Source organism: Tachypleus tridentatus, chromosome 11 (assembly GCF_004210375.1).
Source record: "Tachypleus tridentatus isolate NWPU-2018 chromosome 11, ASM421037v1, whole genome shotgun sequence".
Taxonomy (NCBI): Eukaryota; Metazoa; Arthropoda; class Merostomata; order Xiphosura; family Limulidae; genus Tachypleus; species Tachypleus tridentatus.
Window position 1 is genome coordinate 35,175,302 of NC_134835.1, and position 17,053 is coordinate 35,192,354.

The window sequence follows — 17,053 nt, forward strand, 5'->3', positions numbered from 1 at the left end:
GCTACGTATTATTAGAATTATAGCCAATAATATCGATAATAGTGAGAGTGTCTGAATAATGATTCTACGCATTTAACCCTAAAAAATTACTGGCTTGTTTAATGCTAGTGGGGTCCAACCACATATTGCATGATATCAAGCAATTTCATTCTTTTGCCTGTTATAAAACATGACCAAAACAACCGGGTTTGGTGAAATACCGCATTTTCTGAGTGAATACACAGAGGGCCCCAGTAGCATTGTAGTTTGTTGTTGTTTTGAATTAAGCACAAAGCTACATAATGGGCTATCTGTGCTCTGCCCACCACGGGTATCGAAACCCAGTTTTTAGCGTTGTAATTTCGCAGATATACCGTTGAGCCACTGGAAGGCCATAGTAATTTGATTGAAGGTCTTTCTCTTAAAAACACTTTTCATATGGATTCAATATTCTTAAGTGCTTTGTAGCCAAAAAGTAAACAAAAACAAAATATACATGAGCACACAGCAATTTGGATATCGGTGCATTTATACGTATGTACATTTTATTCATCAGTACACATAATGGTTTGGTTTTAAGCAGTGTAAAATGACAACGTGAAACTAAATACACTCGAAGTATTGATTTTGTTAGTTTTAAACGAGATATCATGTCATATATTTTTACAATAATAAATTACACTATGTAACACAAATTTTGTTCCTGGATAGTATGTGTTATTTCTTAATTGCTTATGTTGTAAAAGTACAGAAAATGGCCATTATTCCCATCAAACTTTGCTTTTGTGACCTGGATAATGAAATTTAGAAATTAACCTATTTTCTATGTAAAAACGGGCAAACTTGTACATTTTCATTTATATAAGGTCTGAATAGAACAACATATGAATCAAGATTTACATGTATTTATACTAAAGTTATACAAAAATGAACAAAAATGTTTAGAAGTGAGAAGTTTTTCGAGATTTGCGACTGTAATGTAAATCACTTTCACGTATCAGCTCCCAGATACAGTCTCCCATCATGTTTTCGTTATACGCTCACAGGTCACAAAAGCAAAATTTGATGAGAAAAATAGGTCTTTTCCATTTGCTTTAGGTATAAGCAATTGTGAAATAACACTTTCTGCCCAGAAACAAGAAAAAGTAAAAATTGTGTTACATAGTGTTATTTATATTGTCAAATATTTGATTTAATTTTTGAACGTAGTTGGTTTATTTTCCTTTCAGAGATCAACCAGCTTTGTTGTGGTGTTATAAACGAATAAGTCACTCTGTATCTTCAATTCAACATTTTCTTCTTCGGCCAGGTGGTGAGGGCGTTCGACTCTGAGGGTCGCTGGTTTGAAACACTCTCACCGAACATGCTCGTACTTTCAGCCGTTGGAGCATCATAATGTGACAGTCAATCCTACTATTCGTTGGTAAAAGAGTAGCCCAAGAGTTGGCAGTGGGTAGTGATGACTAGCTGCGTTCCCTCTAGTCTTACACTGCTAAGTTAGGGACGCCTAGCGCAGATAGCCCTCGTGTTGCTTTGCGCGAAATTCAAACCAAACGAGTGTGCATCGCTTTCTCTTTTATCATGAATGACCAAATAATTAATAGCAAAACATTTTTTATTGAAAGTGGTCTTCTCCACACAATGGCAGATATCAGGTCGAGGTTCACACAGTTTTACACTTTAGAGTAGAACTGATAATTACAACTTTTAAAGTTATACTGTTTCGTAGTTTAATTATTTGTAAATTTACCTTTTAAAATGTACATTAGATTAATGAATATAGCTGGAAAAATGCCATTCATCAAGTTATGTCACAATGAGATAATAATGTTTGTTTTTGTTTGCTTTTTGAATTTCACGAAAAGCTACATGAGGGCTATCTGCGCTAGCCGTCCCTAATTTACCAGTGTAAGACTAGAGGGAAGGCAGCTAGTCATCACCACCCACCGCCAACTCTTGGGCTACTCTTTTACCAACGAATAGTGAGATTGACCTTCACATTATAACGCCCCCACGGCTGAAAGGGCGAGCATGTTTGGTGCGACGGGGATTCAAACCTGCGAGATAATATTGTAAGTGAAAATTCTAGAAAAGATAGATTGCATTAAATTAGACTGTATGACTTTTATAGGCGTTGTTAACACTTGTGTTTTTCTTACAATAAATTAGTTGTACTACTTGAATCAATTTGGTACATGGTATACTTTATCATGGACTTTTATATTTCCCTGCGATTTTAGTTGCTCATATCCCGTATTCTGTTCTCCATCACTACAGTTAAATTTTACTTTTTGAAATTTAAACATCACAAAGTTCAAGCTCAAAAACTATCTCGCAATGGATGTTTACTATAGCATTGGGTATGTGTGTTTTTTCTTATAGTAAAGCCACATTGAGCTATCTGCTGAGTCCACCGAGGGGAATCAAACCCCTGATTTTAGCATTGTAAATCCGTAGACTATAGTAGGGAAACGAAGTAGTTAACAGTAAATACATAGATGTTCCTGCTTCCGTGAGAGACAAACAAAGTTTGTACAAATCAAATATAGAAACACCATCTTTTTGTTCTCTTTTTATACATGCATTTGAAAACATAGAATTTAATACACGATTAGGATAAAATAACAGTTTCTCATTGATAGCTCAAACACATATTTCTCTCTCTTTTTGTTGGTTGTTTTTCTGAAGTTACTGAAATCGAAAATATAAATATTATTAAACTATTAGCTGAAGTACTCGTGTCCTGACGAATGTTATTTTAATTCATGGTTAGTGAAAGAATATGAAAAGTTGCTTTCTTTATAAGTTATATAAGGGCAAAACGGCATAAAAGTTGCAAAACACAAAATGTGAAACCTTGAATTTGTTTATATCTCCACATTAACCCAAGAAACCTTCAGGTGAAACATGATGGAGATCCATCAGAATGATAGGTAAAAATGCCAATGAAGACCACAAAACGCAAAGTACAAAACAAAAAATTTGTATGTACTTTTCCATATGTTAGCTGAACCTCCATACTACATTTAGTGAAGATCAGTGTACAGGGGGCGTAGTAGTGGTAACAAACGTAGGAAAACTGCCCAACGCAAACTGCGTAACTGAATATTTGTTTGTATCTCTCTGTCGTCGTAATGAACTTTCATACCATATTTGGTGAAAAGCCATTTACGGGAGATGAAGTAGTGATAGAAAACACACACAAAAACCACAAATTGCAAAACGTAAAACTGAAAAATTTGTATATACCACACCGCAGACGTAATGAACCTCCGTATTAAGTTTGGTGAAGTTCCTTCATCACACTGCGAAGTAGTTACACGAACATACAACAGACAGTATTATTATGGTGGACAGATACAGTGGAGAGCCGTTAAGCCGCGGTATTTGGGGGGTTAACCTGCTTAACCGCGGCTTAAGTGGTCCGCGGCTTAAACCTTTGTGACTGAAAAGCCGAAGTCGCCAACAGCTCCGCCGAGGAGCCTCATCCGAGCCATTGCGTGATCATTATATCGGATTAACGAATTAAAAATAATACTTTAATTATTGATCACTTTTTTCACGGATTTACCGCGGATTAACTTTAATGTATGCAGAGGTGTGATTCGGTAACAATGGCGACCTCCATAAAGCTGACAGAGAGCGGATAAGGTAGATTAACGGTCGATTTCTATTCTAATATATTTTATTTATTTCCCAAATTAAAGCAAATCCTTTTTAAATATCCCCTTGAAGTTATAAAGCCAGGATTAAATTCGTAAGCCGCGTTTTTACACGTTCTTAAATTAGCGGTGAGCCGCGATAATCCTCGCTCACAAGACTTACTACAGCGGCTTAAGCGATTTCGCGGTTTACTGGTCCGCGGCTTAATGGCGCTCCACTGTATTATTTATTGTACATACGCTCACGATTCTTTTTTCGTTGCTATAACTTAACACTCCTACGAAAAGTGGGGCCTAATAGGCCCCAGAGCAACTTGAAAGGTTATTAATATCAGGCTAATAATTTTGTATTTAAATGAAATTGCCATTTAAATCCATTAATGAATGGATTAACGAGATTCCCACTGACCCTATCTACTATCTACTGAAACCACAGCCAGGGGAACAGGCTTGGAGAATTTAGGACTAGAAACGTCTTTTCGTAGGAGTGTTAACATTCATAACTTATTATTATGTCTCATGAAATGGAGCATATATTAAATGTCATAAAGCCGGATGTGTGACACACATTTGATATATGTAGGGTTTGACATTAAACTGTGTTCACTAGATTATAGATATCTATCTTCTAAAGATTTCCACGTACAACTTATTTACATGCCCCCGAAAATAATGCTATATGATCTTTATTAATATGCAGCTAAAAATAACAGAAACATGTTCATTGAAATCCTGCCATGAATATTAAGTAATTTTGTGTAAGAGGTCGGATTTGAATACTTGTCAGCTAGTTTGAGCATATTCAAAATGTGTTCTCATCTCGTGAAATAAAAATATTATTACAGTATAACAGTCTTGAAAAACAAACAAACATACTGCAGTGAAGGACTAGAGAAGATGAAATATATCGTTGTACAGCATATTTACAATGTATTAATTTAGACTTGTGTTTGCCAAACGACGCATAACTTGAAATATGAAAGTTAAAGCCTCTGTAGCTACAAAAATTCATGTAGTATGTGGAAAGAAAGGGTAAAACCGATCAAGTATATAGTGGGTCAATGACTGAATTTGGTCGTTACTATGCAGTAAGTTGTTCATTTCCGTGATAAGCTGAAAAGCGAGTTAATTAATGTATTTACTGTCGATCAATTAATGAAGGATTGTTCAGGTTAGTTTATTTTTGAGTAAGTTAGTCAAATCATTAGTCTTCGATGTTTTGTTTGTTTTGAATTTCGCACAAAGCTACTCGAGGGCTATCTGTGCTAGCCGTCCCTAATTTAGCAGTGTAAGACTAGAGGGAAGGCAGCTAGTCATCACCACCCACCGCCAACTCTTGTGCCAACGAATAGTGGGATTGACCTTAACATTATAACGTCCCCACGGCTGGGAGGGCGAGCATGTTTAGCGCGACGCAGGCGCGAACCCGCGACCCTCGGATTACGAGTCGCACGCCTTACGCGCTCGGCCATGCCAGGCCTTAGTCTTCGAACTAAGTTCTAAATGTTGTTTGTGAAGTTAGACCTACAAGCGATTATAACCTGTAGCAAACGTAACTGAAATAAATTAATTTGTTATCGTTAGGTGGACTGGACATTGCAGTATTTTTACAAAATAACAACAACAATAAAGAAAAACTAATCAAAGATAGAGCACATAAAATAATATACGTAAATTACCGATAAAAATTTTCACAAGTAAAAAAAAGTTTGTTTATTTTCTGATGTTAAGTACAAAGCTACACAATGGTTTTATCTGTGCTCTGCTCACTAAGGTTATTTAAACCCGGTTTCTAGCGTTGTAAGTTCGAATATTGCTGTGTTACTGGGAGGAAACAAGTAAAGATTTAAAAAGAATACTGTAAATATTAAAATGAATTCGTAATAATGTACTCTGAGGAAGAACGGTACCGGTTTTACCCAATTAAAAAAAAAAACGGATAAGTAAACAGCGTGTTTATCTTTTTAACATAGGCTTTATAAAATTGTTTTCCCGGTTTGTTTTATTATTGATGCAATTTGATTTATGTAGTAATTGTTTATCATTAAACTTTCTCTTTTTAGAAGCTCTTAACTTGTATCTTAGCCTATTTTGCATTAACTGTGTTTGTGTTTTTTTATAGCAAAGCCACATCGGGCTATCTGCTGAGCCAACCGAGGGTTTTGCATTAATTAAAATTATGAAGCTCGAAATAGGTCTACCAGCGGCAAGTATGAAAACTTAAAACTCTAAAATTGGGTTTCGACATTCCTAATGGGCGCATAACAGATAGCCCAATTTGTAGCTTTATGTTTAACATCAAAAGACCGAAAAATAAATCTGATGTTAGGCGTTCTCTGACTGTGTCTCGGGATGCCATACTATCCAATGACGGGTAATTATATTTTTCATGTTTAAAGCTTTCAAATCAATACAATATGTATTGTGTTGTTTAGAAGTCTATCAGAATTATGTTACAATACATTTTGCAGTACAACTAACTTGTAAGATAAGTTTAAGGAAATGGCTGTGACATGTTATATTAGCGTATTTTTCAAGAGAAAAAACTATGATATAAATATGAAATGAAATAATAACTTTATCATACTTTTTAAATTAAAATATAAAATTTTTAATACACAGAATGGTATATATATACGTGGCTTGTAGATTATTTTTGAGGACTGCATATGTATAGACACTAAGCTACTGTAAGAGTTAGGCTAAAGTCTGCTTGAAACACCAATTGTCTGCTTGAAAAAAAAACCAAAAACGAAAGGAGCATAGTATCAAACATATTTACTGATTGTATATGTTAAAACTAGTAATAACATGTAAGACTTTACATTAAATAACAGAAATTATTTCAGAGGTGAATCGGACAAAATTATTCAGTGCAGGCTCTCTGTTCTCTAGGCATATAAAATAATACCAATTGTAAGAAATGTAACATACTGTAGGATGCCTGAGAATTGGTACTGTTGGAAGAAAATGATTAATTGTACTTAAGTCTTTTGCTTATGTTTAGGTATGTTGAAAAAGTCAGTTAAATCAGGGGATATGTTTATTCAAATTTTGAACTTAAGAGTGGTATTATTGCAATATTATACAGTACTGATAAAATTTTATCCAAGATAGAGTGTGTAGTTTGGTTTGGTCCTTTTGTTGTATAAATACAGTCTCCTACATAAAGGTGGGGCAGCTGCCAGAGGGGCCTAATTTACTCAGCTCGGTCCAAATTTATAGAATGTTAATTGTGAGGTATGTTAAATTATGCTTTTTTTTAATGGGGGGGGGGCACATCTAATGATATTATGTCCCCAACTTGCATGTACTGTTAGAAGTTCCATTTCTCCTTGCCATAGTGTTTCATTATCACAAAAAAAGCTTTTATATACATTATAACTTGGCATATTATGTTACAAATTCATTATTATTGACATTGGATTGTAAGATAGATGGCCAAAATATATTCTCACCAGGGCCTTCTTCATAAGCTTGCCTGACACTGTAAGATGAAGTTACAGAAGAGTTACAAGGATGAAAAGTGGTACAAGGATTGACAGATAATGAGATGCTTAAATAATACTACTGGTTCAAGGTTCTGTAAGTGGTTCTGTAACTACTACTAGTTTGTTTTGGCATGTAAAATAGTAATGATTCAAGGTTCTGTAACTACTACTAGTTTGTTTTTGACATGTAAATAATAATGCTTCAAGGTTCTGTAACTACTACTGGTTTTTTTGGCATGTAAAATAATGATTCAAGTTTCTGTAAGTGGTTGGATTAAAAGTTTAAAAGTGGGAACTGGAACATTAGATTATAAGACTAAACTTTGAAATCCTAGTTTAATACTAGAATGCATTTAAAGTGTTGTGTACAGTATTCTTATTATTGTAATATAACATTTACTTTGATTTGTATTTTTTATTTGTGTAAACAATTTTGAGAAGTTTACTGTGTTTTTTTTTTAATCAGATTCATTCATTATATGTTAATACAAAATTTAAGTTTGTTAAGTTGATATATTTGTATGTTTTTTATTTCTACTTTCTGAGGCAAAGTCAGTCCGTAAATAAATTAACCCACATTTAAACTGGTAATAGAATTAGATAATTAATATAATTGATTGATTATGAGCATCAGTTACATTGATTAGTTTCAGAAATAGTTAATTGAATTATGATTAAAGTTATTAATTTTTGTGAAAAAGATCAACTATCACTTGGCATGTGGATAATTGTTTACTTTAACATAATCAGTTATATAACCAAACAGTTAAATGTTTAGCAAATTCCAGTAATCATATAGTTTCATCGCTGTTTTCTATAAAACAGGTATTTTATATACTTGAAAAGTTAAAACTGGTATAAACAACCAAAAATGGGAGTGAAAAAAGAACATGCCACAATACAATGTTTTATCATCAGTATTGTTACATTACACAACAGTCAAGGTCAAATTCTTCTCGTGCCAAGATTGCAGACTGCATTTAGGTTCCAATGCTGAACTTTAGCTGGATATGATGCACATCCATTGCAGTTTACCCCACAGTTAACAGCTGATACCCATCATGTAGCTGGATAGACTGAAATAATTGATAAAGCGTCTTGCTGAAGGGCGTGAGCCAGCCTTAAAATCTCAACTACCCAACTACAAGTCCAAAAGCACAAAGCCACTAAGCTAAAGTGGGCCACACAACAGTACATATTTATATAAGCCAGTATATAGACCTTATCTATAATTTACTTTTTTCATTTTGTTTGTTGAAGGCTTTTTGTTTTATTACAACTAGATAATACATCTTTTACATATATCATTACATTCACAGTAAATACTTCGTATTTTATTGTAAGTATGATGTTACAACTTTGCTCTAGGTAAGGAAAGAAAGTGAATCATTTCTTATTGGACTTAAAGTAACAGAAATCAATAAATCATACATTTTAATATTTTTAAGGTAAAATTATTCTAAGTCACTATAAATATGTGGTTCCAAAGATACGTAAGAATAAGACATATATCTTAGATCTATTTTCTTAACAAGACAGATTTTCAGTTATATCTTTGCTAAATTCTTAGCCTAGGTATTTGGACCAGGCTTCATAAGGAGATAGTGTTTTGGAAAAAAAAAAAACTTTCTAGAATTAATTAACCTTCAAAATATTTGGTTAGTTTGATGACCTTTGTCTGTTCACACTAGTGTCAGTTTAATAAACCCATCGAACATGCTCTTTCAAACCTACAAAAGGACAAATACCCATAAACACTGCTTTCTATTGAAATACAAGTGTTTATTTTTGAATCTACACAAACTTTAATTTATGTTTTTATAATCATATTAAGGAAATTTATATTGATAGTCCTTCGGCACTCTTGCTGTCTAATATTTCTTTGACCATGCTTAATTTGAAAGTCAAGAGCTTGACTAGTTTTGGATTTTGTTTTTACATTAGACATGTCAATAGTACCATTCTTAGCTTTGAATGTAGACAGATGCTTGAACATTTCTAAATTCATTACAAGTTAACACCCAACATTCAGTTTACTAAGGACAATAAGAATGGTGAGAGGTATCTTATCTTAACATTATAATTAAAAAGGTGAATAATGCTACTGTAAACAATGTAGTGAATAATGTTACTGTAAACAATGTAGTGAATAATGCTACTGTAAACAATGTAGTGAATAATGCTACTGTAAACAATGTAGTGAATAATGCTACTGTGAACAATGTAGTGAACAATGTTACTGTGAACAATGTGGTGAATAATGCTACTGTAAACAATGTAGTGAATAATGTTACTGTGAACAATGTGGTGAATAATGTTACTGTAAACAATGTAGTTAATAATTTTACTGTAAACAATGTAGTGAATAATGCTACTGTAAACAATGTAGTGAATAATGCTACTGTGAACAGTGTGGTGAATAATGTTACTGTGAACAATGTGGTGAATAATGTTACTGTGAACAATGTGGTGAATAATGTTACTGTAAACAATGTAGTGAATAATGCTACTGTAAACAATGTAGTGAATAATGCTACTGTGAACAATGTAGTGAACAATGTTACTGTGAACAATGTGGTGAATAATGTTACTGTGAACAATGTGGTGAATAATGTTACTGTGAACAATGTGGTGAATAATGTTACTGTGAACAATGTATTTAGGAAAACAAAACTGATTTATGTTTATTTGAATTGAAGTTCATCATAAGTTTAAAAAAAAGCAGGAATTATAAAAGGTTTTTATTTTCATGTGAAAATTTATGTGAAGAAATAAATTATTTGAAGAGCACATTGATGAAAACAGTAATAGCACATTGATGAAAATAGTAACATTTCCATTAATATTGTTGAATAATATGTTTAATGACTAAAAACATGTAACATTAAAACATAAAACATATAAAACAAATGTTATAAAAACATATAACAAACAAATGTGTTCAAATAACTTAATTTACTGCATTGTCTTATTTCATATTTACCTGCATATAAAAAATATAGCATCATGTAAACAAGGTAGGAATAGCTTTTCACATACTTATATTGTGTAGAATCCAAGAGCCACTGGTTGTAGCCATGATTAATATTAATTTGCATTACGTGTAATAATTTTTCACAGATTAGATTGCAGATTTTGTTAATCAGAAATAAAAAGATATTAGAAGCTCAGATTTGATAAGTTTTGGTTTACAAGTGACTCCCATAGTTTTATGTCTGAAATTAAGGTATTAAAAGGGTGTGTAGAATGTTCAGATTGTAATAGTTGCAACACAGGTGATACTGAACAGAACTTAAGTTGAATAATAGAGAAACATCTCACATCCATCGACAGTTTAAAGGTGCAAAACATCATGGTGAAAATAAAATATAAAAATTATTTGTTACGAATTTAATGTCAGCAAGCATATAATTGAAGGAGCTATTGTAATATGCCAGAAAAAGCTTTCAAAAGTAAAATAAAAGGCTTAGGTTTATGTTTACTCTTAAGCTCAAAATGATCTTCATGATATCACAAGTAAGTTTATTCAGATAATTTTAATGTACCTGATGTTGCCACATTGGTGGTGAGAAAACATATTGTGGTGCCTTGTTCCTTTTAAACCCATTTTTAACTGTTTATACACTACTACCACTGTATTTATTAAATGTGGTAAACTAGATAATAAAATTATTTCATTTCAAACAACATTACAATGTATGACTTGTTATGCTTTTTATAGGGGTTATACCAGTCCTGTGCACAACAGTAAAGCAAGTGTGACGTACATCAGATAAGGGACGAGTGAAGGGGAATCGGCTGCACCTACACATAAGTTCCTTTACTAAGTCACATACCTACAATGGTGAAAGTAATACAAGTGAAAAAAAATTAAATATGAAAGGAACCTTGTGTGTTTCTCTGAATTTTACTTAAAAGTAATGGAAATATGTAATGAAGTATCATTTACACAGATGTGCAAGGTGACACACTTTTAAGAGTTAAATAAACTTGTTTGCCATAAAACTAAGAGATAACTCTATGTAAAAACTAAACATACACTAATCATTTATAGGAATGAGTGAAAGTGAAGAAGGAAACATGAATTAGTTTAACAACTTTTTATACTATGTAATTATTAAATACAAATCTGTATTTTTTGTCTTCTTACAAGATTGAAAGATTTTTCAGGGTTGGGTGGGATTGTTTTCTCATTCAGAATATGAAAACTGTTACGTAAACTTATTACTTACACCAATTGTAGGTGTAACAAAATCATGTCCTTGGTATCGGTAACTCCACGATGTCTGTGCTATGAGAATGGTTAATTAGTTAGTTTAAATCAAAAGACTGTTAATAGAACTTGAGTGATATATTGTGAGTTCAATTAAGTTTCTGCATTATAACTAAAACCCTATTATAAATGAATAAGTAAAGTAAATATTTGTTAATGAAAAATCTGAACTTTCAGGGTTGCAACATTTAGTAACAGTATGGTGAATTCTAGGGTTTAACGGGGACAACAAGGGACCTATTAGTTTATCTCCGCTGTTCCCTCTTCTAAAATAAACTAAAACCTATCAAATAATAAATTAATGATTTCTAAGGTAGTGCTTATAATTCATGTACTTCTTAAGCTTTCTCTTAATATTACCTAAATTTGCTGCCTCCACAACATATGAAGATGACCCATTCCATAGGCCAAACAACCTGTTTAAAAAATAAAACTGTCTTAACTGAAGGTATCTCCTCCTTTTCAAAAATTTATAAATGTCTCCCCTAGTCCTACTGTTCTTACTGTTAAGTATGAAGAAATATGTATCAACACTATATATTCTGTTTACAGGTACCTCATTCAGATCTCTTCTAACTCTTCTTTTTTGAGGAGAAACTTTCAAAGATCTTAATATCTCCTCATATGATAACTTCTCCATTCCAAGCACCATTCTTATAACCCTTCTCTGAACCAGTTCCAAGAATTTAACAACCTCATGAAGGTAAGGAGCCCAAGAATGAACACAGTATTCCAAATGTGGCCTAACCAATGACCTGTACAATGAAATGACAATCTCTTTAGACTTGTATTCAGTATATCTGCAGATACAGCCTAAAACTTTATTTACCCCAACACTAACAACAGCAAACTGTTTGGATAGCTTAAGAGAATGATCAACCATTACACCAAGATCCCTACCACTAGTAACGACACACTACTTGGATGGCTTAAGAGAATGATCAACCATTACACCAAGATCCCTACCACTAGTAACAACACACTACTTGGATGGCTTAAGAGAATGATCAACCATTACACCAAGATCCCTACCACTAGTAACAACACACTACTTGGATGGCTTAAGAGAATGATCAACCATTACACCAAGATCCCTACCACTAGTAACGACACACTACTTGGATGGCTTAAGAGAATGATCAACCATTACACCAAGATCCCTACCACTAGTAACGACACACTACTTGGATGGCTTAAGAGAATGATCAACCATTACACCAAGATCCCTACCACTAGTAACAACACACTACTTGGATGGCTTAAGAGAATGATCAACCATTACACCAAGATCCCTACCACTAGTAGCGACACACTACTTGGATGGCTTAAGAGAATGATCAACCATTACACCAAGATCCCTACCACTAGTAACGACACACTACTTGGATGGCTTAAGAGAATGATCAACCATTACACCAAGATCCCTACCACTAGTAACGACACACTACTTGGATGGCTTAAGAGAATGATCAACCATTACACCAAGATCCCTACCACTAGTAACGACACACTACTTGGATGGCTTAAGAGAATGATCAACCATTACACCAAGATCCCTACCACTAGTAACGACACACTACTTGGATAGCTTAAGAGAATGATCAACCATTACACCAAGATCCCTACCACTAGTAACGACACACTACTTGGATGGCTTAAGAGAATGATCAACCATTACACCAAGATCCCTACCACTAGTAACGACACACTACTTGGATGGCTTAAGAGAATGATCAACCATTACACCAAGATCCCTACCACTAGTAACGACACACTACTTGGATGGCTTAAGAGAATGATCAACCATTACACCAAGATCCCTACCACTAGTAACGACACACTACTTGGATGGCTTAAGAGAATGATCAACCATTACACCAAGATCCCTACCACTAGTAACGACACACTACTTGGATGGCAAGAGAATGATCAACCATTACACCAAGATCCCTACCACTAGTAACAACACACTACTTGGATGGCTTAAGAGAATGATCAACCATTACACCAAGATCCCTACCACTAGTAACAACACACTACTTGGATGGCTTAAGAGAATGATCAACCATTACACCAAGATCCCTACCACTAGTAACGACACACTACTTGGATGGCTTAAGAGAATGATCAACCATTACACCAAGATCCCTACCACTAGTAACGACACACTACTTGGATGGCTTAAGAGAATGATCAACCATTACACCAAGATCCCTACCACTAGTAACGACACACTACTTGGATGGCTTAAGAGAATGATCAACCATTACACCAAGATCCCTACCACTAGTAACGACACACTACTTGGATGGCTTAAGAGAATGATCAACCATTACACCAAGATCCCTACCACTAGTAACGACACACTACTTGGATGGCTTAAGAGAATGATCAACCATTACACCAAGATCCCTACCACTAGTAACGACACACTACTTGGATGGCTTAAGAGAATGATCAACCATTACACCAAGATCCCTACCACTAGTAATGACACACTACTTGGATGGCTTAAGAGAATGATCAACCATTACACCAAGATCCCTACCACTAGTAACGACACACTACTTGGATGGCTTAAGAGAATGATCAACCATTACACCAAGATTCCTACCACTAGTAATGACACACTACTTGGATGGCTTAAGAGAATGATCAACCATTACACCAAGATCCCTACCACTAGTAATGACACACTACTTGGATGGCTTAAGAGAATGATCAACCATTACACCAAGATCCCTACCACTAGTAATGACACACTACTTGGATGGCTTAAGAGAATGATCAACCATTACACCAAGATCCCTACCACTAGTAATGACACACTACTTGGATGGCTTAAGAGAATGGTCAACCATTACACCAAGATCCCTTTCTTTCATGACACTGTTAAGGTTATCCCCATCCAAATTTTTCTTTTAATTTATTTTGAGATTTATTTAGAAGCTCTTGACTGGCATGTTCTTTTAAAGAAGCTAGTACTACAAGTGAAGATGTGTAATTTGTATGTACAGTTTGTAGATTAGAGGTTATCTTAATTAAAGTAGAGCCAATAAATAAAGACAATGGTAAACTTCAGGAAATGATAACAGGATTTTAGGAGGCGTTAAAGGCGGTTTACATGCAAGAAATACGTGAGCAAACAATGACTTTCAGGAAGTTAGAAACAGTACTATTAGAACTAAAAGTAGTAAATTTAGTTGTAAAGGTGCTATTCTGTTGAGCAATGGATTTCACCATTTGTTTGGGCAGATGAGGAATTGTTGGAGAGAAGGAAAACAAGAAGGTCATAGGATGATGAGGAGGTCATAGTTATAGATGGTTCCTTGACATGACATGTGGACAAAATAGTTTTCAGTATAATTATGGAGAAACAAATTAGATTATGCTGTCCAGGGGCCTAGGTGGAATAAAAATGAGTCGAATAGATTTATGTTACAGCTGTAAAGAATTATGAAAATGTGCTTTTTTAAATTGTCAAATTTGACTTCAAGGTTTTTCTTTAATGCTCATACTAACTACGAAAAAAAAAAATTCAAAGGTAACCTCACAAAGCAAGTGAACATAATTGAAGGTAATATTTATGTTTCATAATACAGGTTGTTTTATTCTTTGTTCCAACTTTGACAATCATTAAAAAATTAATTATTTTTTAAAGAATCACATTTTCAGTTTTTATTACTCTACAGCTCTTGTTTCTTATCACTCTATTTCTTCTCATCTTGTACACTTATGTTTATTAAAATATTTTTTTTTTAAATAAGAGACTAGAAATATTACTTTACAAATTTTTCTAGGGAAGAGATGTCTTGTGTATATTTTATTATGTATTACTTAACTGATCCATAACTTTGGAAGGGTTGGGGACCACAATCTAAGCAGTGAAAATCCTTATTAGAAAAGTTATTCAATCAGCAGCAAATCTTACTTGAATCAGATCTTGTATGATTATTTTCTGTTACATGGTATTTTAAGAGTAACATAGGACATATTGGTCCATCTCAGATGTTCCATCCTTTAAACTGAATTAAAATAATTTAAAAAATTAAAAATCTTAAAGCCAGCCTTTATAATTCACATACTTATTATGTTGTTGTTTTTTTAACTTACTGCATCAATAACATCAAAAGGCAAACCATTTTAAAGGCCAACCATCCTGTTAGAAAAATAAAATCACCTTAGCTTAAGATGATTCTTATCTTGCCAAAATTTGTATTTGTGTCCTGTAGTCCTACTATTCTCACTTTTAAATATAAAAAAAGTTGATGGATTAACACAATCAATTCCATTAACAATTTTAAACACCTCACTCAGGTTCCTCTAATTCGTTTTTTCATGAGAAAACAATTTGAAAGATTTCAGCCCTTCCTTGTATGACAACTTCTCCATCCATGGAACCATTCTAATAACCTTTCTCTGAACCTTTTCCAATAGTTCAATGCATTTCCTAAGGTTGGAGCCCAACTGAATGCAATATTTCAAATGTGGCCTAACCAGTGACCTGTACAGTGAAATTATCACCTCTTTAGACTGGTATTAAATATCTGTAGATACAACGTAAAACCCTATTTGCTGTACCACTAGCAATAACAAACTGCTTGGATGACTTAAGAGACTGATCAACCATTACATCAATATATTTTCCTTCATAACACTGTTAAGATTATTCACATCCAAATTATACTTATGTTTAAAATTATGATAACCCACATACATCATCTTGTATTTATTATAATTAACACCCATCTGCCATTTATTTGCTCAACTCATTAAATGATCTAAATCATTTTTTATACAGAGGCATCCTTTTTAACTCAAGACCTTAATATCTCTGTATGTTAGTTTGTTATTGACCATTCCTTCATCAGAAAGAGCAAAGGTCTAAGACTGAACTCTGACATTATCCCACTTGCGACATAAATCCAGTTTGGCTGAACTCCATACCTAGCAACCCTCTGTTTTCTTCCATCTAGCTGCTCTCCTGTCCAATTTGCTAACTTCACCTCTACAGCTGTAGAGATTTGTTTTTGAAAGCCTTTTATGTGACATTTTATCAAATGCTTTCTGAAAATCCAATAACACCAAATCTACACCCTCACTCTTAACTACATAAGCAGTAATCTTTTCGAAGAATGTGGAAAAATATTTAAGACAAGGTTTTTAGTGAAACAATGTTGACTATCCAGTAAAATTCTAAACTTTGTTTTATCTCTGTGGCTGTCATGTATGTGTCTTTTAATAACATCTAGCAAACTTTTAAAATAAGAATTGAAGAAACTCATAAGTGAAAGAAAATAAAACCTTTCAATATATTAAATGTAAGAAGCAATATCCAAACAATTTTAGAGTAATTGTATAAAGATTAATGATGAAAATAAAACGTTATTTGTTCAGGGTAAATGCACCAAGCGAAAAACACCAACGTAAAAATGTGGGGTTTTATAAATAAAGCAAAACACAGGGAAATATCCTGAACTTAAGTAGGAATTGAAATAGAATAGGAAAACATTAAAATATAGTTCTCTCTTTTAGAGAAGATGGTTATGTTTTGTGACTTAATTAGCTAAATACTACTGACAGTGTATATGGATGGTACACGTTTTACTTCTGTGAAACCCTTGATGGTTATATTTGACCTATCAAAA

General features: G+C 33.6%; 1 long non-coding RNA gene across 2 annotated transcripts; it reads left to right on the forward strand.

The window, feature by feature from the left end:
* The first annotated feature begins 5,423 nt into the window (after positions 1–5,423).
* On the forward strand, positions 5,424–11,137 carry LOC143231915 (uncharacterized). Of its 2 annotated transcripts, XR_013017287.1 has the most exons (4): positions 5,424–5,441; positions 5,764–6,015; positions 7,103–7,226; positions 10,854–11,137. It is a non-coding gene; the product is annotated as an uncharacterized LOC143231915 (long non-coding RNA). The 2 variants fall into 2 exon arrangements; XR_013017286.1 differs by lacking the exon at positions 5,424–5,441 and having other exon boundaries at positions 5,529–6,015.
* The last annotated feature ends 5,916 nt before the right edge of the window (positions 11,138–17,053 follow it).